Below are 26,595 nucleotides of genomic sequence, written 5' to 3'. Positions count from 1 at the left end.
AAACCGTATTGGTCGACCATTCGGTCCATTTCCCTTTGGAAGACCGAGACCCCATTTGTGACACCGAAAGGAACCCTTAAAAAGTGGTAGAGTCGCCCATCCGCTTCGAATGCAGTGTACTTTCGGTCACTCGCGCGGATGGGGAGCTGGTGGTAGGTGGACTCAAGGTCCACCGTGGAAAAAACCTTGTACTGCGCGATCCTGTTGACCAGGTTGGAGATACGTGGGAGAGGATACGCGTCCAGCTGCGTAAATCTGTTGATGGTCTGGCTATAGTCTATGACCATCCGATTTTTCTCCCCGGTCTTAACCACCAGCACTTGTGCTAGCCAGGGGCTGTTGCTAGCCTCGATAACCCCCTCCTTTAGAAGCCTTGGGACTTCGGACCTGATGAAGCTCTGGTCCTGGGCACTGTACCGTCTGCTCCTGGTGGCGACGGGTTTGCAATCCGGAGTGAGGTTTGCAAACAAGGATGGGGGGTCGACCTTGAGGGATGCGAGGCTGCAGACAGTAAGGGGGGGGGGGGGGCATAGGGCCGCCGAATTTGAATGTTAAACTCTGGAGGTTGCACTGTAAATCTAACCCCAGGAGTGCTGGCGCGCAGAGGCGGGGGAGGAAGAAGAGCTTATAATTTTTAAACACCCTCCCCTGGACCGTGAGGTCCGCTACGCAGCACCCTGTGATCTGGACCGAGTGCGTACCGCAGGCCAAAGCAATTCTTTGTTTTACCGGGTAAACGGGAAGTGCGCAGCGTCTTACCGTGGCGGGGTGGACGGAACTCTCTGTGCTCCCGGAGTCCAGCAGGCAGCTCGTCTCATGGCCGTTGAGGAGGATCTTCGTGGTCGCCGTGGGCAGCGTGCGGGGCCGTGACTGATCCAACGTTACTGAGGCGAGTCGTGGCAGGAACTCCGAGTCATCCGGCAGCGAGTGGTCACTTGCGGGGTCCTCGGTGCAGATCCAAGATGGCGCCGCCCGTCAGCCGCACGTGGTGGGGGGTGAACAAGATGGCGGCGCCCGGGGATCGCACGTGGCGTCGGGGCCCAAAATGGCAGCGCCCGGGATCACTCGTGGCTGTGGGGGCTGGGGGCAGCGAAGTCCGCTTGCCGCACGGGGTCCTTGAGGAGCATGGGGGGGGGGGGGGGGGGGGGGGGGGGGACCCGCGGTCGCTGCTCAGGACTGCAGCGACCGATTTCGACCGGCAAACGGCCGCAAAGTGGCCAATCGGCTGAGAGGCACATGACTTACCCGAGCCAATGGGCAGCGAGTCTTCTGCACCAATAGCAGCTCGCTTCCAGGGTATCGTAATATCCCTAGTCATACCTGTATGACCCAACCTGCCCGTTGCCCACCAGATGCACCTGGGACAGAAGGGGGAGGGTGTCCGAAGTGTCGCGGCGTTCCGGGACCTCCCCTACAGGGGGATCCGGAATGTGCCCCGCACCTCCTCCTCCCTCAGGGTGCCCGGTGGCCCCGGTGCCTCTACACCGGTCGGGGATGCGAACGAACTGAGCACCCGACGCCCCCCCGACACCTGGCGCTGCCAGTCCTGGAGGCCGCCCTAGCATCAACAAGGGTCTGCAAGTTTGCAGCCATGGAGCTGAGGGAGTTGGCCATACCTGTCTGTCTCTGCCGGACAGCATCTGGGCAATGGCGCAGATGCCCTCAGCGATGGCCTGCAGAGACTGGGCCATTGCCTGCTGCGACTGAGCCATGGGCTGCTGAGACTAGGCCTTTGCCTGTTGAGACTGGGCCATGGCGTTGAGCGCCTCTGCAATCTGCTGTTGGCTCAGGCTCATGGCTGCCTGTGAGAGGGCAGCCATGTCCTGGGCCACGGATACCACCTGCACGGAAAGCCCCACACTTTGCATCTTACGACCCATGTCTGACACCGTCGCACCCATTGCTTCCACTGCTTCCATGCAGTGTCAGCCTGGGTGGCATGCATGACTGGCTCCTGCACGCGGGTGGATTCCTCCACCTTTGTCTGCAGCTGCCGCAAGCCAGCCGTCACCCCCCTTCGGTCGTCCCTTGGTCCGTGACTGCATCGGGTCTATGGGTGGGTGTGGTAACTCCAGGAACCCGGGACCCGTCTGGACGGCAGATGGTTGGCTGCGTCGGGCTTCCCTTCGACCGCTCGGCCCCTCGGCTACTCCTGCCTCCACCTGCTGTACCAGGACAGCTGTGTTGTGCGTATCAGTTGAAATGAAAATGAAAATCGCTTATTGTCACAAGTAGGCTTCAATGTAGTTACTATGAAAAGCCCCTAGTTGCCACATTCCGGCGCCTATCCGGGGAGGCTGGTACGGGAATCGAACCGTGCTGCTGGCCTGCTTTAAAAGCCAGCGATTTAGCCCAGTGAGCTAAACCAGCCCCAGTTGGTGTCCCAGATGCTTCATCGCTAAAGTGCCCAACCGAGGTGAGTGTCTCTGCGATGGTGGAGAGTGTAGGAGATAGCAGTGGTGTAATGGCGTGCTCCTCATACGATCCGAAGTCCGGGGTCCCCTGGAGTGATGATTCCTGTCCATCTGTCCTCTGTGTGGGTGTCGCGTGCGTCAGTGTCCTGTATGTTAGGGTCCTGTATGTTAAGGTCCTGTGTGTTAGGGTCCTGTGTGTTAGGATCCTGTGGATCGGTGTCCTATGCATCAGTGTCCTGTGCGTCAGTGTCCTGTGCGTCAGTGTCCTGCGCATCAGTGTCCTATGCGTCAATGTCCTGTGCGTCAGTGCCCTGGGTCGGCTGCGACGGGGGCCTGTTGCTGTCCTCCTCGTCGCTGGGTGTGGCCCGCCGGCGTCGCCGCACTCGCACTAGATGTGGGCGCCGTCCACATGGTGCTCCGGGTCTGTCCCTGACTCGTGGCCACCCTGGAACGCCCTTGGGGGGGGGGGGGGGGGGGGGGGGGGGGGGGGGGGGGGGGGGGGGGGGGGGGGGGGGGGGGGGGGGGGTGCGTCGACCGCCTGGTGCTCCGGGTCAGTCCGTGGCTCGTGGCCATCCTGGAATGTCCTGGGGGCGTTGTATGCCTGATGGGCCGGGTCTGTCCCCCTTCCCCCATATCCCCCCTCCCCCCATATTCCCTCTCCCCCCATATTCCCTCTCCCCCCATATTCCCTCTCCCCCTATATCCCCCTCCCCAATATCCCTCCTCCCCCATATCCCCCCTTCCCCATATCCCCCCGCCCCTATATCCCCTCTTCCCCATAATCCCCCATATCCCCTCTTCCCCATATTCCCCCTTCCACATATTCCCATTCCCCCATATCCCCCTTCCCCATAATCCCCCTTCCCCATAATCCCCCTTCCCCATATCCCCCTTCCCCCATAATCCACCTTCCCCCATATCCCCCTTCCCCCATATCCCCCTTCCCCATAATCCCCTCTTCCCCATATTCCCCCTTCCACATATCCCCCTTCCCCCATATCCCCCTTCCCCCATATCCCCCTTCCCCCATATTCCCCTTCCCCCATATTCCCCTTCCCCCATAATCCACCTTCCCCCATAATCCCCCTTCCCCCATATCCCCCTTCCCCATATCTCCCTTCCCCATCCCCCATATTCCCCTTCCCCCATATCCCCCTTCCCCCATATCTATATGGGGGACATGGGGAAAGGGGGGACATGGGGGAAGGGGGGACATGGGGGAAGGGGGGACATGGGGGAAGGGGGGATGTGGGGGAATGGGGAAGTGGAGGATTTGGGGGAAGGGGATATGGGAGATGGGGGGTTATGGGGGAAGGGGAGATGTGGGGGAAGGGGGGATATGGGTAAGGGGGATATGGGGGAAGGGGGACAGGCAGTGGGGGGTCTCACTTGGTGCTGCACAGCGGGCAGCCATTTTGCAGGGTCTCCGGGGGGTGGAGGGAGCATCTTTTGTGCCAGGTGACGCCGTTGTGAATGGCGTCACGCCGCTACTAGCCCATTCCCGGACGGAGAATTTGCGACGTTTCGGGGGGCCTGGCGCCTGGTGTGGTTCGAGCCGTTTTTTGCGCCGGTTTTGGGCCATTGACTGATTCATGGAGAATAACGCCCCAGGTCTCCGTACTTGAGAAAGGATTTACTTGCACTGGAGGGGTTGCAGACGAGATTCATTAGGTTGATTCCAGAGTTGAGAGGATTGGCTTATGAGGAGACTGAGCAGACTGGGACTATATTCATTGGAATTTAGAAGAATGAGGGGGGAACTGATAGAAACATATAAAACTATGAAGGGAATAGTTAAGACAGAAGCAGGGAAGTTGTTTCCACTGGCGAGTGAAACGAGAACTAGGGGGCATAGCCTCAAAATGGGAGCAGATTTAGGACTGAGTTGAGGAGGAAAGTCTTCACTCAAAGGGTTGTAAATCTGTGGAATTCCCTGCCCAGTGAAGCAGTTGAGGCCACCTCGTTGGATGTTTTTAAGGCATAGACAGATAGATATTTGAACAGTCAAGGAATTAATGGGTATGGTGAGCGGGTGGACAAGTAGAGCTGAGTCCACAAAACGATCAGCCATGATCTTATTAAATAGCGGAGCAGGCTCGAAGAGCCAGATGGCCTACTCCTGCTTCTAGTTCTTATGTTCTTATGAGTAATTAGAAAAAGGTATTAGGTAGTTTTTTTTTGTCTATTTAATTATAATAATGTACATAAAAAAAGGTTACTTGTGTTTCAAACCTGGTGACTGAAGTTCATTGAGCTCAGCCAAGATCCTCAGGTATTTTAACATAACATCTAATTTCACTTGTCACTTCTCCGGGTCATATAGGGCTGTAATTGACATAGCCTAGGGAGTCTTTACAGCCTCCATCATACAACTGCCCATCCCCCTCCCTGGAGCAAAAACTCTGAATTCTCTGGTCCCCCAACTGCATGCTTCTCGGCGGCACGTCGTTCACTGGTGCTGGCATTCTATACTCCCACCACTTGTCAATGGTGATTCTCATTGAAGCCACCCCTCGTTGCCAGGAAACATGCAGGCGAGGTTGCGCTGCCAGCAGGAAAAGTGAATCGCGACGGCTGGAAACATCTGGCCGACATGTTTCAGAGTAGATTTTACTGAGGAGAGTGCGATTTTGAGTTGTGTAATTTTCCAACTCGAGCTAGCCAAAATCTGGTCCTATCATTTACTATTTGTGAACTTTGACAGTTTGATGCTCCAAAAATATTGGGGAGTGAAACCCTTTTTAATGAGCCTCTGCAAACAAATAAAAACAGAATTATTATGACACAGAATCCATAGAATCTCTGAAGTTCAGCAGGAGGCCTTCGGCCCATCGAGTCTACACCAACCCTCTGAAAGAGCACCTGACCTAGGCCCACACCCTCTCCCTATCCCATGAGCCCACCTAACCTGCATATCTTTGGACTGTGAGAGGAAACCGCAGCATCCCATGCAATCACTGGGGGACCGTGCAAACTTTACATAGTCACCCAAGGCTGGAATGGAACCTGGGACCCTGGTGATGTGAGGCAGCAATGCTAACCATTGTGCTGCAGAAGGAAGCCATTCGGCCCATCTTGTCAGCATTGGCTCTCCAAATGATGATTATTACTCTGTGCCGTTCTCTTGCCTTTTTCTGTACCCTTGCACATTGTTTCTATTTAAATAATCATCTAATACCCTCTTCCATGCCTTAATTGAACATGCCTCCACCACACTTCCAGACAGTGCAGTCCATCCCAAAGACAAACCCACTCGTTGTGAGAAAAACATTTTTCTCACATCAATTTGCTTCTTTTGCAAATTACTTAAAATCTGTGCCCTCCTCATCATTTTACAAATGGCATCAGTTTTTCCCTATCTACTCTGTCCACTCCCCTCATGATTTTGAACACCCCTGTCAAATCTCATCTTTGCCTTCTTCTCTCCAAGGAGAACAGCCCAAACCTCTCCAATCTATCCTCATAACACATTTCCCATCCCTGGAGCCATTCTTATAAACTTCTACACTCTCTCCAATGTGTTCACATCCGTCCTATAGTGTAGCACCCAGAACTGTATACACTACTCCAGCTGAGGTCTAACTAGGTCTAACCGAGGTCTGACAGGGGCTGGTTTAGCTCACTCAGCTAAATCGCTGGCTTTTAAAGCAGACCAAGCAGGCCAGCAGCATGGTTCGATTCCCGTACCAGCCTCCCCGGACAGGTGCCGGAATGTGGCGACTAGGGGCTTTTCACAGTAACTTCATTGAAGCCTACTCGTGACAATAAGCGATTTTCATTTCACTAGTGTCTTGTATAACTTTAGTATAGCCTCCTTGATCGTTTATACTATGCCCCTATTAGTAAAGCCGGGAATATAAGCTTTATTTCGCACACGGCTAAATCACTGGCTTTGAAAGCAGACTAAGGCAGGTCAGCAGCACAGTTCAATTCCCGTACCAGCCTCCCCGAACAGGAGCCGGAATGTGGCGACTAGGGGCTTTTCACAGTAACTTCATTTGAAGCCTACTTGTGACACTAAGCAGTTTTCATTTTCATATTAACTGCTCTCCACCTGCCTTGCTACGCTCAAAGATCTAAAGATGACAGTGATCTTGAATTTCTGTCATGAGTTCTGTCATGATGTGCCAGCCTGTATTTACCTTCCCAAAACCTTTTATCATTAGCTTTGAACACCTCTATCTGATCTCCTCTTTATTGTCTCACAGTGAAAAGAACCCAATTACCTTTTTATGTCTATCCTCACAATAAAGCCTCTGATTCCCGGCATCATCAGAAGCTGATGTCAATTTAAAAATAAACTCCAGTAAGAGATGATGCCATCAGCAGGGGATGGGAGAAATTTGGAAAAATGTGCTTTTTAAGAAAACTGGGGCATGATGTTACAGGTAAATAAAATTGGGCCTGTAGTGAATCAGCATTTTAGTGTCTGAAATATTCAGTACATACAGTAGCCCTGAGTCCCCCCCTGGTGGATCCCCATGACGTCATCGATTCCCAGACAGCTACTTTATCACCTGACAATAAGTCACGCAAACGAGACTAAAGTCTATAGATGTTAATTAGGTTCACTACATCACTCCCCTGAAATCTCACAATGTGTAATTCTGTAAAGGAAATGCTTCAGAAAAGGCAGGAAAGTTCTAGAAAATGTCTTCATAAAAAACAGGACAATTCAGCGTTTTACAACGTTTTTTCAATGTACTTCAGACAAAACAGCTGTGAGCACAGTTTATTTTGAGAACATTTTTACATTTTTTGTATTCTCATGCTCCTGACTCTTGCTGGCTTACATTTATAGAACATAGAACATAGAACATTACAGCGCAGTACGGGCCCTTCGGCCCTCGATGTTGCGCCGACCTGTGAAACCATCTGAAGCCTATCTGACCTACACTATTCCATTTTCATCCATGTGTCTATCCAGTGACCACTTAAATGCCCTTAAAGTTGGCATACCCTTACTACTCTCTGAGTAAAGAAACTGCCTCTGACATCTGTCCTATATCTACCACCCCTCAATTTAAAGCTATGTCCCCTCGTGTTGGTCATCTCCATCCGAGGAAAAGACTCTCACTGTCCACCCTATCTAACCCTCTGACTATCTTATATGTCTCTATTAAGTCACCTCTCAGCCTTCTCCTCTCTAACGAAAACAACCTCAAGTCCCTGAGCCTTTCCTCGTAAGACCTTCCCTCCATACCAGGCAACATCCTAGTAAATCTCCTCTGAACCCTTTCCAAAGCTTCCACATCCTTCCTATAATGTGGTGACCAGAACTGCACGCAGTACTCCAGGAGCGACCGCACCAGAGTTATGTACAGCTGCAGCATGACCTTGTGGCTCCGAAACTCAATCCCCCTACTGATAAAGGCTAGCACACCATATGCCTTCTTAACAGCCCTATTAACCTGGGTGGCAACTTTCAGGGATTTATGTACCTGGATGCCGAGATCTCTCTGTTCATCTACACTACCAAGAATCTTGCCATTAGCCCAGTACTCTGCATTCCTGTTACTCCTTCCAAGGTGAACCACCTCACACTTTTCCGCATTAAACTCCATCTGCCACCTCTCAGCCCAGCTCTGCAGCTTATCTATGTCCCTCTGTATCCTATAACATCCTTCAGCGCTATCCACAACTCCACCGACCTTCGTGTCATCTGCAAATTTACTAACCCATCCTTCTACACCCTCTTCCAGGTCATTTATAAAAATGACAAACATCTTCTCTGTTCTTACAGAAACATCTAAATCCTGGAACCTGCAACAACCATTCCTGACCCTGCTCTACCCATGTCTCCGAAATCGCCACAACATCGAGATCCCAGGTACCAACCCATGCTGCAAGCTCACCCACCTTATTCCGGATGCTCCTGGCGTTGACGTAGACACACTTCAAATCAGCGTCTTGCTTGCCGGTGCCCTCTTTCGAACTTTTAACCCTATCCCTGACCTCACTACTCTCAACATCCTGTACACTGGGACTACAATTTAGGTTCCCATCCCCCTGCTGAATTAGTTTAAACCCCCCCGAAGAGCACTAGCAAATCTCCCCCCCAGGATATTGCTACCCCTCTGGTTCAGGTGAAGACCATCCTGTTTGTAGAGGTCCCACCTACCCCAGAATGAGCCCCAATTATCCAGGAAACCAAAACCCTCCCTCCTGCACCATCCCTGTAGCCACGTGTTCAACTCCTCTCTCTCCTTATTTCTCACTTCGCTAGCACGTGGCACGGGTAACAACCCAGAGATAACAACTCTGTTTGTTCCAGCTCTCAGCTTCCACCCTAGCTCCCTGAATTTCTGTCTCAAATCCCCATCTCTCTTCCTACCTATGTCGTTGGTACCTATGTGGACCACGACTTGGGGCTGCTCCCTCTCCCCCTTAAGGATCCCAAAAACACGATCAGAGACATCACGAACCCTGGCACCTGGGAGGCAACACACCAACCGTGAGTCTCTTTCGCTCCCGCAGAACCTCCTGTCTGTTCCTCTAACTATGGAGTCCCCGATGACAAGTGCTCTGTTCCTCTTCTCCCTTCCCTTCTGATCAACAGGGACAGACTCTGTGCCAGAGACATGTGCCCCATTGCTTACCCTTGGTAAGTCGTCCCCCGCAACAGTATCCAAAACGGTATACTTGTTATAGAGGGGAACGACCACAGGGGATCCCTGCACTGCCTGCCGGTTCCCTCTCCCTCCCCTGACGGTAACCCATCTACCTTCTTCTTTACCTGAGGTGTGACTACCTCCCTATAACTCCTCTCAATAACCACCTCTGCCTCCCGAATGATCCGAAGTTCATCCAGCTCCAGCTCCAGGTCCCTAACGCGGTTCTCGAGGAGCTGGAGTTGGGTGCACTTCCCGCAGATGTAGTCAGCAGGGACACTAGAGGTGACCCTTTCCTCCTACATTCTGCAGGAGGAACATTCAACTACCCTAGCCTCCATTCCCACTGAACTAACTTCACAACAACTGAAAACTTAAAAAAAACTTATTAGTTTAGCAATCCGACGGACAGAACTTTTCTGTGATTATAACAATTTGCAGGAATCTTAATCAAGGATATTTTCTACTTGTGACCCAAGATAACCACCTCTGATTGGGCTGTATTCCATGAACTTGAACTCGCGCACACCAAAATCTGCACTGCTCTGCCATTGGTATTCTGAGACACTAACCCTCATGGCAATATGTCAATAATGGCTGCCAGACTCGAGTCCCACGGAGATCTGGCCATGTAACCCAGGCTGACCCTCCTGGTCAGCAGTACTGAGGGTGTGTTGCATCATTGGAAGTTCTGTATTTAATAATAATAATCTTTATCGTCACAAGTAGGCTTACATTAACACTGCAATGAAGTTACTGTGAAAAGCCCCTAGTCGCCACATGCCGGCGCCTGTTCGGGTACACAGAGGGAGAATTCAGAATATCCAAATTACCTAATTTTGGGACTTGTGGGAGGAAACCCACGCAGACACAGGGAGAACATGCAGATTCCACACAGACAGTGACCCAAGCCGGGAATCGAACCTGGTTAAAACCAGGGCCTTCTCTGCGCTCTCGGGCAGATATAAAATGAAGAAGAGCAAGAGAACTCTCCCCAATATCCCTTGACAAACATTACTAACAAAAGATTATTTCACTGCTGCTTGTGAGACCTTGATGTGTGGAGGTAGGCTGCCATGTTTCCTGTAAAAGTGACTACACCTCAAATGTATTTCATTGGCTGAAAAGTGTTTTGGAACATTCTGAGGTAGTGAAAGGTACAAGTTCTTTCTCAGGAAGGTTGCAAGTGTATCATGTTGACTCACTGGCCTGTGACATATGCTCAGTTGTACCAGTGTGGCTTCCAAGAATTTTTGCAGCAATAAAATATTTTCTAAACCTGAATGAGAATTATCATAGAAGAATTAACTAAATAATTTTTTAAAATTCTGCAGTAAACTTCACTCTGCGGCAGTTTCCTAAACCATGCACTAGAACCAACGTACGCTTGTCCTGTGTAGTTTGTTTTGTACAGTGCAATACAGTAATTGGCAACTGCTCCATGTGACTGCACTCAGATGATTCTTATTAGGCTAGAACCCTGAGGGGGAGGATACTCTGTTAAGAGACAGGAGCTCTTGAAACCCCCTTGTGTCTTAAGTGTTTATGCTGCATGGAAAAAGGACTAGTTTATCAAACCTGACTCCAGGGGGTCAGCTGACTGTCACCAGATTTCTGACTTTTTGTTTGTTAACTTGCAAACATGTTATTTCTGAGGCTGCACTGAAAGCACTATCTCCCTCTGGGTATCTGATTGTATTTCAGGAGGTGTGAAGGGGAGTTCAGCAGTGTGTCAATATTGCAGTTGATCTTTCAAAATCACTGATATGGCAAGTAATTACAAATTAATCAGTCTGTTTAGAAATATGTGTGCTGGTGTTGGGAATAGAAGGGGAAGTTACCTCAGCTATTTATGGGAAAATTATGGAAGCAGGATCAGAATCCCCGGATGGGTTGAAGGCCAAATGGAAGGAGGAATTGAGGGAGATGTTGGAGGACGGGCTGAGATGCAAACCTTTACGCAGGGTAAATGTATCAACCTTGTGCGTGTGATTGGCACTAATACAAATTTTTTAAAAAACAAACACACCCCTCCATCTCCCACTGTTCCCGCCTAAGCTAGACAAAAATAGCCTAACTCCCCCTACCCACCCTTACTCCCTAACACTCCCCCCCCCCCCCCCCCCCCCCCACTTATTGAATCTTCTAACAGTTTAGTTTTCCTGAAGAAGTCGATAAACGGCTGCCACCTCCGAACGAACCCTAACATTGATCCTCCCAGGGCGAACTTAATTTTCTGAAGCCTGAGAAACCCAGCCATGTCGCTAACCCATACCCCTGATTTTGGGGGCTTTGAGTCCCTGCACGCTAGTAAGATCCGTCTCCGGGCTACTAAGGAAGCAACGGCCAAAGCGTCAGCCTCTCTCGCCCCCTGGACTCCCGGGTCTTCCGACACTCCAAAAATCGCCACCTCTGGACTTGGCGCTACCCTTGTTTTTAGTACCATGGACATGACATCCACAAATCCCTGCCAGAATCCCCTAAGCTTCGGCCATGCCCAAAACATGTGGACGTGATTTGCGGGCCCTCCTGCACACCTCACACACCTGTCCTCCACCCCAAAAAACCTGCTCATCCTGGTTGAGCCTGGCGCATGATGAGGTCGCATTGGCTCTGCTCAGAGCATTCTCCCACAGACCCGCCTCTAACTCCTTTCCCAGCTCGTCTTCCCGTTTACGCTTTAGCTCACCTATCTGGGTTTCCTCCCACTCCATAAGTTCTTTATAGATTTCCGATACCTTCCCCTCCCCCCACCCCCGCTCTAGAAACTACCTTGTCCTGTATCCCCTGTGGCGGTAGAAGCGGAAAGGTCGAAGCTTGCCTTCGCACAAAATCCCTCACCTGCAGAAAAGGAAACCCATTCCCTCCCGGCAATTCATACTCCTCTTCCAGATCCTCCAAACAGGGAAAGCTCCCATCAATAAACAGGTCCCTCAGCCTCTGAATCCCTGCTCTCTGCCACCTCCGAAACCCCCATCCAATCACCCCGGGACAAACCGGTGATTACCACAAAATGGAGCCCACACCGACGCTCCCTCCACTCCCATATGCTTCCGCTACTGCCCTACACTCTCAGGGTCACCACTACCACTGGGCTTGTGGAGTACCGGGCCGGCAGGAACGGCAGAGGAGCCGTTACTAATGCCCCCAAACTTGTGCCCTTACATGAGGCCGCCTCCACCCCCTTCCACCGACCCCTCCCCTACTACCCACTTCCTAATCATGGCTGTATTTGCCACCCAGTAGTAGTTCCTAAAGTTCGCCAGTGCCAAACCCCCCCCCAACCCCGGCTCCGCTCCAACAGCACTTTCTTTGGAACTAATACAATTGAAGGTAGGTCACAGAACATATTTGACGGGTTGAAGAATGAGTCACTTGTTCAAAGGGGTTAAGGACATTTCTGAAAGGTGCAGGAGGGGGCTGGCCAATCATGTGCACATGTTTTGGACATGCCGAAAACTGAGGAAGTTCTGGGGCACCTTCTGTAGCACCATTTCAACAGTGTTACAGTAGAACCCAGTCCCCTGGTGGAGAGGAGGCGGATCTTATCGGGATGGAGGTCAGTTGCTCCGCCCTGTGCTTCATTGTGGCTGGGAGGCTTAATGGAGTCTTTGAGCCTAGAGAAGGTTACATTTTGTTTAAGAGGGAATGAGGAGGGGTTTCACCAGAGATGGTGTCCGTTCATATCTCACTTTAAGGAATTAGCCTCAGTTAGCAGCTAAAAGTGTGGCGGGATAGTTAGTTGATGAATTGTTTTCAGGTTGAGGAAGTGATTGTTAAATGTTAGTTAAATGTGTGTATTGTAAATTATGTAAAGAATGTTGAAAAAGCTAATAAAAATATTTATATAATAATAATATGTAAAGGCCAGGTACCTAACAACTGCGCAGCCTCCAACTAGAAGGCACCGATTCAAGCTCAGAACAAAGCATCATGATTAGACCATTCTGTCATTGAGCCTGTCCCAAATTCTGGGCGGGATTCTGTCATCCCGAGGCAGAGTGTCCACGCGGTCATAAACGCCGGCGCGTTTTACAATGGCTTGAACGGGCCGCTCCCAGGACTAATTCTGGCCCGTACAGGGGGCCAGCATGGCGCTGGAGCAGTTCATGCTGCTCCAGCTGCCGATCCCGGCGCGATCTGGGCGCCACAGAATCTGCACATGCGCAGTGGCACCAGCGCCAAAGCGCGTATGCCCACTGGCTTCTGTCAATGCGCCGACCCCAACGCAACATGGCGCAGGACTATAGCGGCCAGCGCTTAGGAAATGAGTCCCCCAGCCAGAGAGGCCAGCCTGCCGATCGGTGGGCCCCGATCAAGGGCCAGGCCGCATCGAAGGCCCCCCGGGTTCGGAGCCCCCCCCCCCCACAGGCCGCCACCTGGCCCTTCCACGCTGAGTTCCCGCCGGCTGAGAACAGGTGTGGACGGCGCCTGCGGGACTCAGCGTTTCCACGACGGCCGCTCGGCCCATCCGGCCCAAGCCAATTCTCCGCTCTGCCGAGAATCAAGGGGCGGCGTGGTCCGGTCGCGGGGATTCTCCGGCCCAGCCCAGGGCTGAGAGAATCCCACCCTCTGTTCCCTTGTTGTCAACTCCACCCCTCTCCAGGGCCACTTAGTAATGCTGAACGAGACCATTTGCAACCTTGACATCCTATTTTACCGTGACCTGAGACTATATCTTGTCCATCACAAAGACCACCTACTTCCACTTCTTCTGTAATATTACCTATCTCCCCATCTCACCTCAACTTATCTGGAACCCTCATCAATGCCTCTGTTAATTCCAGACATGACTATTCCGGCTAACATTTTTCTGTAAATTGGAAGTCCTCCCAAATCTCTGGTGCCCATGTCCTAGCTCATACTAAGTCCTGTTCACCCATCATCCCAGTACTCACTAAACTACATTGACTCCTGTCCAGCAATGCCTAAATCCTAAAATTCCCATCCTTTTGTTCAAATTACCCCATGGTCTCCCCCCATCTCTATCTCTGCATAACCTCCTCCATCCCTACAATGCTTCTGTGACATTTTCATTCTTCCAATTCTGGCCTCTTGTGTTTCCTTCTCCCCATCATTCATAACCTTGCCTTCAGCTGCCTAGGCCTTAAACTCTAAAATCCCCCTCCTCTTAACCTCTCTGCCTCTCCATTTTTTACTCTTCCTGTAAGAGAGCCATGGATAGCCAGAGATATTCAAGATACAATGAGAAGGAAGAGGGAGCCTTTTAATAAGTACAAGGGGAGCAAATCAACAGAGGCATTAGTTGAGTACAGAAAGTGCAGGATAGGAGAGCAAAGAGGGGATATGAGAAATGAAATGAAATGAAAATCGCTTATTGTCACAAGTAAGCTTCAATTGAAGTTACTGTGAAAAGCCCCTAGTCGCCACATTCCTGCACCTGTTCAGGAAGGCTGGTACGGGAATTGAACCGTGCTGCTGGCCTGTCTTGGTCTGCTTTAAAAGCCAGCGATTTAGCCCTGTGCTAATATCTAGCTGGTAAAAGTACGGAAATTCCCAAGATATAAGTATACAAATGTGAAGAGGATAACTAGGGAAAATGTCGGGCCCATTCAGGACCACGGGGACAGTCTGTGGGTGGAGCCAGAGGAATGGGTAGGGTGTTAAATTAATATTTCACATCTTTCTTCACCCAAGAGATAAGGGGCGCAATTCTCCGCTCCCCAGGCCGGGTGGGAGAATCACGGGAGGGCCGCTCTGGCACCCCCTGCGATTCTCCCACCCCCCCCAAAATGGTGTGTCGCGTTTTGCCTGGAATGTTAAGCATGGAAGAGGTAAAGGGGCAGGTGTTACACCTTCTGCGATTGCATGGGAAGGTGCCATGGGTGATGGGAGAGGTACTGGGTATGGTGGAGGAGTGGACTAGATTGTCTCGGAGGGAACGGTCTCTGCGGAATGCTGACAGAGGGAGTGAAGGGAAGATGTGTTTGGTGGTGGCATCACGCTGGAGTTGGCAAAAATGGCAGAGGATTATGCTTTGCATACGGAGGCTGGTGGGATGAAATGTGAGAACGAGGGGGACTCTATCCTTGTTCTGGGAGGGAGTGGAGGGGGCGAGGGTAGTGGCGTGGGAGATGGACCGCACACTATTGAGGGCCCTGTCCACAACTGTAGCTGGGAAATCACGGTCGAGGAAGAAGCAACACATTTTCGAAGCGAAAACTGGAAGCGAAGTTGATTAATTTTTCCAGGTCCGGGCAAGAGCATGACGCGGCACCAAAATAGTCATCAATGTATCGGTAAAGGAGTTGTGGCAGGGGGCCCGGATAGGCCTGGAACAAGGAATGTTCCACATACCCCATAAAAAGGCAAGTGTAGCTAGGACTCATGCGGGTACCCATTGTTCCCCACGGTAGGCTATTGCAGAAAATACAGAGGCATGGGATTCAGGGTGATTTAGCAGTTTGGATCAGAAATTGGCTAGCTGATAGAAGACAAAGAGTGGTGGTTGATGGGAAATGCTCTGACTGGTGTCCAGTTACTAGTGGTGCGCCACAAGGATCTGTTTTGGGGCCGTTGCTGTTTGTCATTTTTATAAATGACCTGGAGGAGGGCGTAGAAGGATGGGTGAGTAAATTTGCAGATGACACTAAAGTCGGTGGAGTTGTGGACAGTGCAGAAGGATGTTACAAGTTACAGAGGGACATAGATAAGCTGCAGAGCTGGGCTGACAGGTGGCAAATGGAGTTTAATGCAGAAAAGTGTGAGGTGATTCATTTTGGAAGGAATAACAGAAAGGCAGAGTACTGGGCTAATGGTAAGATTCTTGGTAGTGTGGACGAGCAGAGAGATCTCGGTGTCCATGTCCATAGATCCCTGAAAGTTGCCACCCAGGTTGAGAGGGTTGTTAAGAAGGCGTACGGTGTGTTAGCTTTTATTGGTAGAGGAATTGAGTTTCGGAGCCATGAGGTCGTGTTGCAGTTGTACAAAACTCTGGTGCGGCCGCATTTGGAGTATTGTGTGCAGTTCTGGTCGCCACATTATAGAAAGGATGTGGAAGCATTGGAAAGGGTACAGAGGAGATTTACAAGAATGTTGCCTGGTATGGAGGGAAGATCATATGAGGAAAGGCTGAAGGACTTGAGGCTGTTTTCGTTAGAGAGAAGAAGGTTAAGAGGGGACTTAATTGAGGCATACAAGATGATCAGAGGATTAGAAAGGCTGGACATCGAGAGCCTTTTTCCTCGGATGGTGATGTCCAGCACGAGGGGACATAGCTTTAAATTGAGGGGAGATAGATATAGGACAGATGTCAGAGGTAGGTTCTTTACTCAGAGAGTAGTAAGGGCGTGGAATGCCCTGCCTGCAACAGTAGTGGACTCGCCAACACAAAACGCATTCAAGTGGTCATTGGATAGGCATATGGACGATAAGGGAATAGTGTAGAGGGACTTTAGAAGGGTTTCATAGGACGGTGCAACATCGTGGGCCGAAGGGCCTGTACTGCGCTGTAATGTTCTATGTTCTTTGATCTGGAGAAAGTGAGATGAGTTAAAGAAGTTGTTGAGAGATAGAACGAGTTCAGCCAGACGGCGGAGAGTGGTGGTGGATGGGAATTATCCGGGTCTCTTTTCGAAAGAAGCGAAGGGCTCTCAGGCCATCCTGGTGTGCGATGGAGGTGTAGAGGGATTGCACATCCATGGTGAATAGAATGCGTTAGGGCCCACGAACTGGAAGCTGTCAATATGACGCAGGGCATCAGAGGAATCCCGGATGTAGGTGGGGAGGGAATGGACCAGAGGAGTGAGGATGGAGTCAAGATAAGAGGAAATAAGTTCGGTGGAGCAAGAGCATGCTGACAGAATGGACCTGCCAGGACAGTCCTTTTTGTGGATTTTGGGAAGTAGGTAAAAGCGGGCTGTCCGGGGTTGGGGGACTGAGGTTGGAAGCCGTAGGGGGAAGGCATCCGGAGGAAATGAGGTCACTAACGGTGTTGGAGATTACTTGCCTTTATCAATCGTGGCATAGATTACAAAAGCAAGGGAGTCATGTTGGAGTTATACAGAACATTGGTGAGGCCATAGCTGGAGTACTAATATAATAATCTTTATTAGTGTCACAAGTAGGCTTACATTAACACTGCAACAAAGTTACTGTGATTGTCGCCACATTATAGGAAGGATGTGATTCTACTGGAGCAGTTCCAGAGGCGTTTCACCAGGTTGTTGAGTGGGATTGAACATTTAAGTTATGAAGAGAGGTTGGATAGGCTTGGGTTGTTTTCGATGGAGCAGAGAAGACTGAGGGGCGATCTGATTGAGGTGTACAAGATTATGAGGGGCATGGACAGGGTGGATAGGGAAAAGCTGTTCCTCTTAGTTGAAGGGTCGGTTACGAGGGGACACAAGTTCAAAATGAGGGGCGGGAGGTTCAGGGGGGATTTGAGGAAAAACCTTTTAACCTAGAGAGTAGTGACGGTCTGGAACGCACTGTCTGGGAGGGTGGTAGAGGCGGGTTGCCTCACATCCTTTAAAAAGTACCTGGATGAGCACTTGGCACGTCTTAACATTCAAGGCTATGGGCTAAGTGCTGGCAAATGGGATTAGGGCTTGCAGATCAAGTGCCTTTCATGCGGCAGTGCAAACTCGATGGGCCGAAGGGCCTTTTCTGCACTGAATTATTCTGTGAATCTGTGAAGATGCTTCTGAAAGCTTTTGGTTACCTGTCCTAATGTTTTCTTGTTAGGTTCGGTGTTAATTTTTATCTGACAATGCACTTTTCAAGTACCTTGGAACATTTTACTGCATTAAAGGCACATTTTAAAGATGAGTTGCTATTGTTGCTGGAGCTGTTCTTTCTCTTTTGTTTTTCTCTTCCTCCTTATATCTCTTCTATTTTTTTCTTGAAATCTACCTCTTTGATCAAGGTTTTGGTCTTACGCCCTCATATCTCTTATGGCTCTGTATCATTGTTGTTTTTAATGCTTTGTGAAGCCCCTTAGAACATTTTATTATATTAAAAGTGTTATATATAGGGGCAGCACGGTGGCACAGTGGTTAGCACTGCTGTCTCATGGCGCCGAGGTCCCAGATTCGATCCCGGCTCTGGGTCACTGTTCATGTGGAGTTTGCACGTTCTCCCTGTGTTTGCGTGGGTTTCGCCCCCACAACCCGAAGATGGGCAGGGTAGGTGGATTGGCCACAGTAAATTGCCCATAATTGGAAAAAATGAATTGGGTACTCTAAATTTATTTTAAAAAAGAAGAATAAAAATGTGTTATATATAAATGCCAGTTATTCTTCTCTTCCTCTTCTTCCCAACATTCAGTTAGACAATGATTAATCTGTGCTCAACTCAATTTTTAATTGGGTGAGACATGCTGCCTGGTTTAAATGTTCAAACAATGTTTAGCAGTTAACTGTCAGCCACTAATATCTGGTGCATTCTCCATGGCAATGCCTCTACCAATCAGCGTCCACCTGCCAACAAATCAGCACTCTTATCACACAGTAAAATATTGTTGTTTCTCCTGACATTGGTATTCTTGCGAATGTCCTGATGAGTGCAAGATGAAAAGCTTTGACAAGATGTATTTTTTCAATAATACTCAATGTCTTTTTCATTATTTTTGCCTCTTTTAAGATGGTTCTGACCCCTATTGAGATATGAATTCACAAGATTGTTCTGGCTTCCGGATGATGTAACTGAAAGCAAGTGCATTTCTACAGTGCCTTACATGATCTAAGGCAGTTCCAAAGAACTTTTGTGGTGAGTGATATGTGTGAAGTGTAGACACTGTTCTAATGTTGTTGGTTGAGGGATAAATATTGGCAGAACAGCAGCGAGTACTCCTGTTCTTCTTTGAAATAGAGGCGGAGAGAGCCTCTCATCTGAAAGACAATCCTCCAACAGTGAATCACTCACTCCCTTGCAATTGCAGAGTCAGATATTTGTGCCCAAGACTCTGGGCTGGAAATTGAACCCATCACCTTCGGACTCAGCAGCAAGAATGTTCCCATTGAGTTACAGGAGACACCATTAAGCCTCTGTAGTAGACAGCGGGCTGAATTCTCAGCCACATGACGACGTAAACATGAACCTTGCTCGGGTAGTGAACCAGGCATCCAGCCAAAATTGAGGTCCGAGCTGGCACCGATTCAGACGCCATGCTCCAGTCCTTCGCTGGTGGCAATAACGAGGTTTGCGGCCCGCGCCGGTGGGGGAATGCAAAACCGGCATTTGCATTAATTTAAATGTCATTAGTGTGTTTGACCCAGTATGCTCCAGGCCTCCGCAATGCTCCACCCTGGCAGGCAGAAGTCACATGGGCATGATTTACGACAGGTATTTATAAATGGGGACTGGGAGCCAAAGCTGCTGAGGGGGAGAGAGATGATGAGCAAAGTTTTAAAAACAATTTTAAATTGTCTGCTTACTGGGTGGTGGCTGCCAGAGTCAGAGGGGTGTAGAGGGGGAGTGACTTGCTGACAGTTCCCAGGATTCGGAGTGTCCGCCTCAGGATCAGGGTGGCCTGGCTCAGACTGCCATTGTGGCAGTATTTAATTTAAACACACCCATTTGGTACAAGTTACAGGCCCCTGGCTACTCACTCTGCTTACTGCTCACTGTGTGTCCTCTAAATGTTAACAGAGCCTCTTGTCATTTGGGAGCCCACCCAGACCACCCCTCTGGAAAGCCTTTGACCCCAGCTGACCCATCAACGGGATAGTTGTGGCCAAGCTCAATCAATGACCCACTAGGTGCTGCCACCCCTCAGTACACTCATCAGAAACGCAGCCAGGGGAAGCAGGGGAATAGCAGAGCTCAACCAAACAAAGGATACATGCACTGTGGCCTTTGGCACCCTCCTTGGCACACTGTCCCTCTGAGGGCAGAGGCCTTACCAGTGACACTATCAGTTAGCCCACCCCTCAGGACCACAAGCTGCCTCCAAGTCCTGCCTGTCCACCATGCCCCTGCTACCATCCATCCTGCCCCCGGTCAGGTTGCCACAACCTGTGTGTCACACCCAGGACCCACATAACAGCACATAAGGGCAGCATGGTGGTTAGCATAAATGCTTCACAGCTCCAGGGTCCCAGGTTCGGTTCCCGGCTGGGTCACTGTCTGTGCGGAGTCTGCACGTCCTCCCCGTGTGTGCGTGGGTTTCCTCCGGATGCTCCGGTTTCCTCCCACAGTCCAAAGATGTGCGGGTTAGGTGGATTGGCCATGCTAAATTGCCCGTAGTGTCCTAAAAAGTAAGGTTAAGGGGGGTGGTGGGGTTGTTGGGTTACGGGTATAGGGTGGATACGTGGGTTTGAGTAGGGTGATCAATGCTCGTCACAACATCGAGGGCCGAAGGTCCTGTTCTGTGCTGTACTGTTCTATAACACTGCAGCTAAGCTCCCAGCAGATGCACACTTCCCTGCCTCAGACCAATCTGCAGGACCTGCTCTCACTCTCACACATAATCCTCTTAAGCATAGAGGTGATTGGTGACCCTCTCCCCACATCACAGGCCCACGCCATTCACTGATGGGGACAAGGGTGCCGTGTGGAAGGCAATATATCGGAAGGAACAGCTGAGGGCTGGGGTGTTTTGGGGACGTGTGGAGGGTGGAGCTGAAGTGCAACTCAGGGTCACAATTAGCCTGTTGGATCTGGGTGGATGAGGGAATACTCATCTTGTTAATATGTCTTCCCTTTCCCCCGTCTGCAAAGAATTCTCCAGGACAAGAGGGGTGATTGATGGCACACATGCCCCCCCTACGAACACTGGCTCATCAATCAGAAGAGCTTCCACTCCTGAATGTGCAGTTGGCGTGTGACCACTAGCTGCACATCATGCACGTCAGCGCCCCATACCCAGATAGCGTGCACGATGCATACATCCCGGCGCACCAGCCGGTTCCCGGCACCTTCGAGGCGCTCGCTCGGGTGAGGAGTTGGCTCCTGGGTGACGAGGGTTACCCTATGAGGTCTTGGCTCATGATGCCTGTCAGGAGGCCCCAGACCAATGCAGACAACTGCTATAACGACACCCATGCAGCAACCAGGACCGTCATTGAACGGGGCAAATCCTCCAGACTTTCTAACTAAGAAGCCTGGCCAATGACAGCTTCGTCACCCTGTCCCACCTTTCATCACTTCCCCCCCCCCCCCCCCCCCCCCACTCTAATTGGTGCCCCTTTCCCCAGAGCCTCCCACGTCCTCTGTCCCTCCGTCCTTCACTCCATTCCACCACCCCAGTTCCTCCACCCCTCTCCGAGGTCCAACCAGTATCACTACATGGTGTAGGCCCTGGGCAGGCAGCATCAGCGGGTCTTGTCCATGGGACGGAGGATGATGATGAAACACTGAGATGAGATGTGGTGCTTCTCATTATTTACAAAATCTCACTCCTTTCAGGATCACCTTCCACCGTCCGCCCGAGTGATCCCTGCATGTGTGCTGCAAATTAATCTCACAGGCCCATATATTCTTTGGGGTGGTGGGGGAAGGGGGACAGTTATGGAGATGGTGAGCAGTGACGGGTCACTCACTGGGTAAGTTGTCGTACAAGGCGACCTCACACATCTGGCCCCATTCCCTGCCACCTTGGAGGGTGACCGCATGTGGCACGTTCAATTGCCCTGGGGGGCCCTGCTCTGTGCCATTCTTCAATACCCACACCAACATCCCAAAGCCTACACCCCCCCCCCCCCCTCTGCACCCAGCCCAACCCATCCCTCACACCCTTCAGAAGAGAATTGAGACAGGTCAGAATGTTGGTGAAAAAGTGTTTAATAGTGACTATATATAATTGTTGTCCTTGACCCCTACCTCAAACCTGTGCCAAGTAAACTGGTGTCTACCTTCCTTATTTTACATAGCCTACCACTCCTTCTTGGTCTTATCCCAGACAGCACATCAGCGGTGGAGGCAGCCTGCTGTGGCGTATTTTGCCCTCTCCCCTGAGATGCCTTTGGTAGCCCTCCTTTGGAGGACCTGGATGGGACTGGCCGACTTTCGGGTGTGACAGGTGATTAGGTGCCACCCTGTTCTGCCTACTGCTCATCAGATGTGCCAGTGTCAGGTGGGGGGGATTCAGAAGAGATGTGATTTAGCATCTCCCCTGCGGGAGACCCTGCATGGGCCCCATCACCACCTCCTCCCTTTTGCGTGCTCAATGGCCCCCGGTTACTTCATGGGATGGAGTTTAGGCCAGAGTGAGCTCCGAGGCTCTGCTGTCACCTGGCGCTTCCAGCCCTGGAGGCCCATTCTCGTCTCCCTGCCCTCAACCATAGAATCATAGAATTTACAGCGCAGAAGGAGGTCATTCGGCCCATCGATTCTGTGCCAGCACCTGGAAAGAGCACCTCACTTAAGCCCACACCTCCACCTTATCCCCGTAACCCAACCTAACTTTTTTGGACACTAAGGGCAATTTAGCATAGCCAATCCACCTAACCTGCACATCTTTGGACTGTGGGAGGAAATCGGAACACTCGGAGGAAACCCACGCAGACACGGGGAGAATGTGCAGACTCCACCCAAGCCGGGAATCGAACCTGGGACCGCGGAGCTGCAAAGTAGTGCTAACCACTGTGCTACCGTGCCGCCCTGGCCTTGTCCCTCAGAGAGTGAATCATGGTAACCGAGTAACCCCAACTAAACTTTGGACATTAAGGGGCAATTTAGCATGGCCAATCCACCTAACCCGCACATCCCTGGACCGTGGGAGGAAACCGAAGCACCTGGAGGAAACCCACGCAGACACGGTCTTGTCCCTCTGTGACTGGCCCAGGTCAGTCAGCGCCTAGCCAATGCTCTCCACGCCCTCAGCCATAACCCTTTGTGACTGGGTCAAGTTCTGGAGCACCGCAGCAATGTCCATGTGAGTCCGGTACATGGGCCTGTGACTGGACTCCCCTGTCCGGAGCCTCAGTCATCGACCGCACAGTGTGCCCGAAGCCTTGGACTTCATGATCCATGGCTCTGACACCCGAGGCATCCACCGCAGACGCCACCCATTCAGTGTTGGCCTGGTTACCATGTATTTCGGTACAATCTTGTGTATCTGAAGGCAGCTGAACTCCTCCAACTGCACCTACAGGTGCTGGAAAGTTGCTGACATCCCTTCCTGTAGAGCCTGGCTCTGTGTCTGCATCTCCACCAGTGATGCGATCATACTTTCCAGAAGCCGGATACCTGTCCAGACTACAGTTGGTTCCTGGGATCGGGCAGCCCTCTGACTGTCGCCCTCTCAGGAGTCTCTACTTCCACTTGATGTGCTGCCCGGCCACCTCTGCCCAGGCCCCGTTAACAACCGCGGGTGGTATCCTCCTGCCCACCCTGAGGAAGAGGGTGTCCCACCTCTCCTCCATCACAAATAACATCCTTTTGAGTTCCCTATCCACAAAGCATGGTGTTGCTCTTCATGCAGCCATCTTCTGGGCTGGAAGGAGTATGTGGGGAGTGGAGTTCTTATAAGCAGCTCCAGCTCATCAAGCTCTCCAGTGCCAATTCTGGCCCCTGCGAATCCGCCACTGGCAGGAATGAGAATTGCTCTCGATTCACGTGGGCAGAGTGCTGGCCAATTAGCATATCCTGAATTGCTCCAGAAATAGCACCCCCAATGGGAACGCGAACCGTACGCAATTCAGCAAATCTCCCAAACGGAGAATTTTGGCCACTGATCTGAAAGTTGGGTTAGCCAAGTTTACAACATTTCAAATAATTTGGGATGGTGGTTGGCCCTCTGCCTTGCGGCTCGAAGGACCCGGGTTCAATTCCGACTTCGGGTGACTGTGTGGAGTTTGTGTTTTCTCCCCATGTCTGCGTGGGTTTCCTCCGGGTGCTTTGGTTTCCTCCCACGATCCAGGGATGTGCGGGTTAGGTGGATTGGCCATGATAAATTGCCCCTTAGTGTCCAAAGTTTAGTTGGGGTTACTCGGTTGCGGGAATAGGTGGAGGTGTGGGCTTGAGTAGGGTGCTGTTTCAAAGGCCAGTGTAGATCAATGGGACAAATGGCTTCCTTCTGCACTGTAAATTCTATGATTCTATGAATTATTCAGCCAGCCAGACTCGTCATAAAAGGTACATTAATGTAATCACTATCACCATGTACTAGCAACCCAGAAATTGTAAGAATTATGGGAAATTGAATTCAATAAATGTGGTTATTTTCGGGTCAGCACTAGAAAAACAAATATCCTGAAAAGCTGCTGATTTACGGAAGGAACCTACCCAGTCAGCGTGGCCTGCACGTGACTCTATTACAACACCTTCTGCTTGTCTCTTCATGTCCCACCTGGGATGGGTAATAACACTGCCAGAATTCTCTGTGTAGTATAAACAAGCAGAAAAGCAGATGGATTTCTCGTGGCTTGTAGTGATATGGGTGTAGGTGCAAGAGATCTGTGGCTTCTGAAGTTCCATCAGAGCAGTAGAAACGTGCAGCTGTAGGCATGACGGTGAGCTGCAGAATGGTGAACTTGAGAAATAGAAGCAGGAGTAGGACCAAATGTCCATCATCTCTGCCATTTGTTGAGATCATGGTTGAACTTCTACATTAACATTTCTGCCTATTATATTGCTATTATCAATCTCCCCATTCCTTAATTCACTTAGAGTCAAAAACACTATTGATCTACATCTTGAATATACTCAACGCCTGAGCATCCACAGATCTCTGGGTTAGAGAATTCCAAAGATTCACAACCCACTAAGTGAAGACATTTCTCCTAATCTCATCACATGTGGATTTGTTCTAGACTCTGCAGCCAGGGGAAACAGCCCCTCAGCATCCACCCTGTCAAACACTGCAAATATTTTATATTTTTCAATGAGCATCTTAAATTCTTCTAAACATGAGAATATAGGTTCATTAAACTCGATCATTCCTTATAGGACAGCCCTCTTATCTCACGACCCAATCTAGTGAACTATCATTGCATTCCTTTCTAAAGCAAGTAGATCCACACTTGGGTAAAGAGCCTAAAACTGAACACAGTACTTTAAATACTCACACTATTTGACCAGCAGTGAGTGAGGGGAGTCAGCAAGTGGGGAACCTGAACAGCAAACCAGATGCGGGCTTTCAGAGAAGGTTCCTCGTTCCAAGACACAGAGTGCCTGATCGAGGGACCTGGCATCAGGAAGATTGCTGAGAGCCACCCTATCTTCCAACCCTCACCCATGCCTAACCAGCTTCATCCTCTCAATGACCCCATCCCACTCTTGTCGATCCTAGACCTCTGGTGGGTGCATTATCGGCAGCAGGTATTGCTCCTGGTGGTGCTGATGGGCAATGGATAAATGCTGGTATCCTAAATCCCAGGGAAGACTCGCCATTGGTGGTCCTTCCCTAACGGATCACCCAAAGGAAACCCACGCAGACACAGAAAGAATGTGCAGACTACACACAGTTACCCGAGGTAGAAATCAAACCTGGGTCTGGTGCTGTGAGGTAGCAGTGCTAACCACTGTGCAACTATCCCTTATAACTTATAAAGGTTTAAGTCATAAGGACAATGTTTTTTTTTCAATTAAGGGCCAATTTAGTATGCCAATCCACCTATCCGGCACATCTTTGGGTTGTGGGGCTGAGGCCCACGCAGACACGAGAAGAATGTGCAAACTCCACACGGATAGTGACCCGGGGCCGGAATCGAACCCGGGTCCTCGGCACCGTGAGGCAGCAGTGCTAAATACTGCACCACCATGCCGCCTTTAGACAATGGTAAGAATGTTGTTGAGGTGAAAGTTTTTATTTGATGGACAGGATATGGGATCTGAATTTAAACGCATGTTAGAAAGGACACAGATCGTGAGCAAGTTGGTTCAGCCCAAGAATTGATAAGGAGAGGAATAGCAAGAGAATGGAGTTTGTGGTGGGGACTGCTGGTTTCATGATTTCCCAATGTTGAATTGGAGGCAGATGAGATTTATCCAAGACTGGAAGTTAGGAAAAAAAATCTCCAGAAGCTAACAGTAGGAATGACCAAAAGGTATTGTCCAAAATGTGACAGCTAATGGTGACTGCACAACCCAGTCAGTGTACACTCCACTCAGCCAGTACGTTGAACGGCTATGGGTAAAGAGCAGGACTAATTGTTCTATTTCCAGAATGTTGTTTTAATTTCAGTGCAGGCACAGTGGGCTGAATGGCCTCCTGTGCTGTCAGATTCTATGAATTGGCACAGCATCACATTCTCCACTTTGGACAATCAGTTCAACCAGGATTTTATTGAATGGCGGGCAGATCGGACTCGAGGGCTGAGTGGCCTACTCCTGAACTAGGCATTTCACCCCAACTGGTCTAGACCACGGTTTATTCCCTACAAGAGTTTCTTCATCTCATCCCATCAACAAATTCTTTTTCCTCCCTGAACTATTTTCTGCAGTGGCAAAGTCCACGTTTTGGATTTATTAGTAACATCTTATAATCACGACTCTCCTCCCCACCCCAACCTTTTCTCTTGGTCTACCTTGGTGACCCAGAACCGGGATCAAACCTGGGACCTCGGCGCCGTGAGGCAGCAATGCTAACCACTGCGCCACCGTTCCGCCCCGAAACCCCTTAATAACAATGTTTCTTCATATTTACCATCCTTCTGTTCTTTTTT

At 50.4% G+C, this 26,595-nt stretch overlaps 1 protein-coding gene across 1 annotated transcript in view; it reads left to right on the top strand.

The window, feature by feature from the left end:
- The window catches only part of sqstm1 (sequestosome 1), a 75,749-nt gene that overhangs the window by 33,980 nt on the left and 15,174 nt on the right, over positions 1 to 26,595 (top strand). The window contains exon 3 of the mRNA XM_038796211.1: positions 18,629 to 18,754. The gene's annotated coding sequence lies outside the window, so the exon portion shown is untranslated. The remainder of the gene's footprint in view (positions 1 to 18,628; positions 18,755 to 26,595) is intronic.

The sequence above is a fragment of the Scyliorhinus canicula genome, chromosome 4, assembly GCF_902713615.1.
Source record: "Scyliorhinus canicula chromosome 4, sScyCan1.1, whole genome shotgun sequence".
Taxonomy (NCBI): domain Eukaryota; kingdom Metazoa; phylum Chordata; class Chondrichthyes; order Carcharhiniformes; family Scyliorhinidae; genus Scyliorhinus; species Scyliorhinus canicula.
Note: the sequence above shows the minus strand (reverse complement) of the source record. Positions and strands in the feature narration are given on the sequence as shown.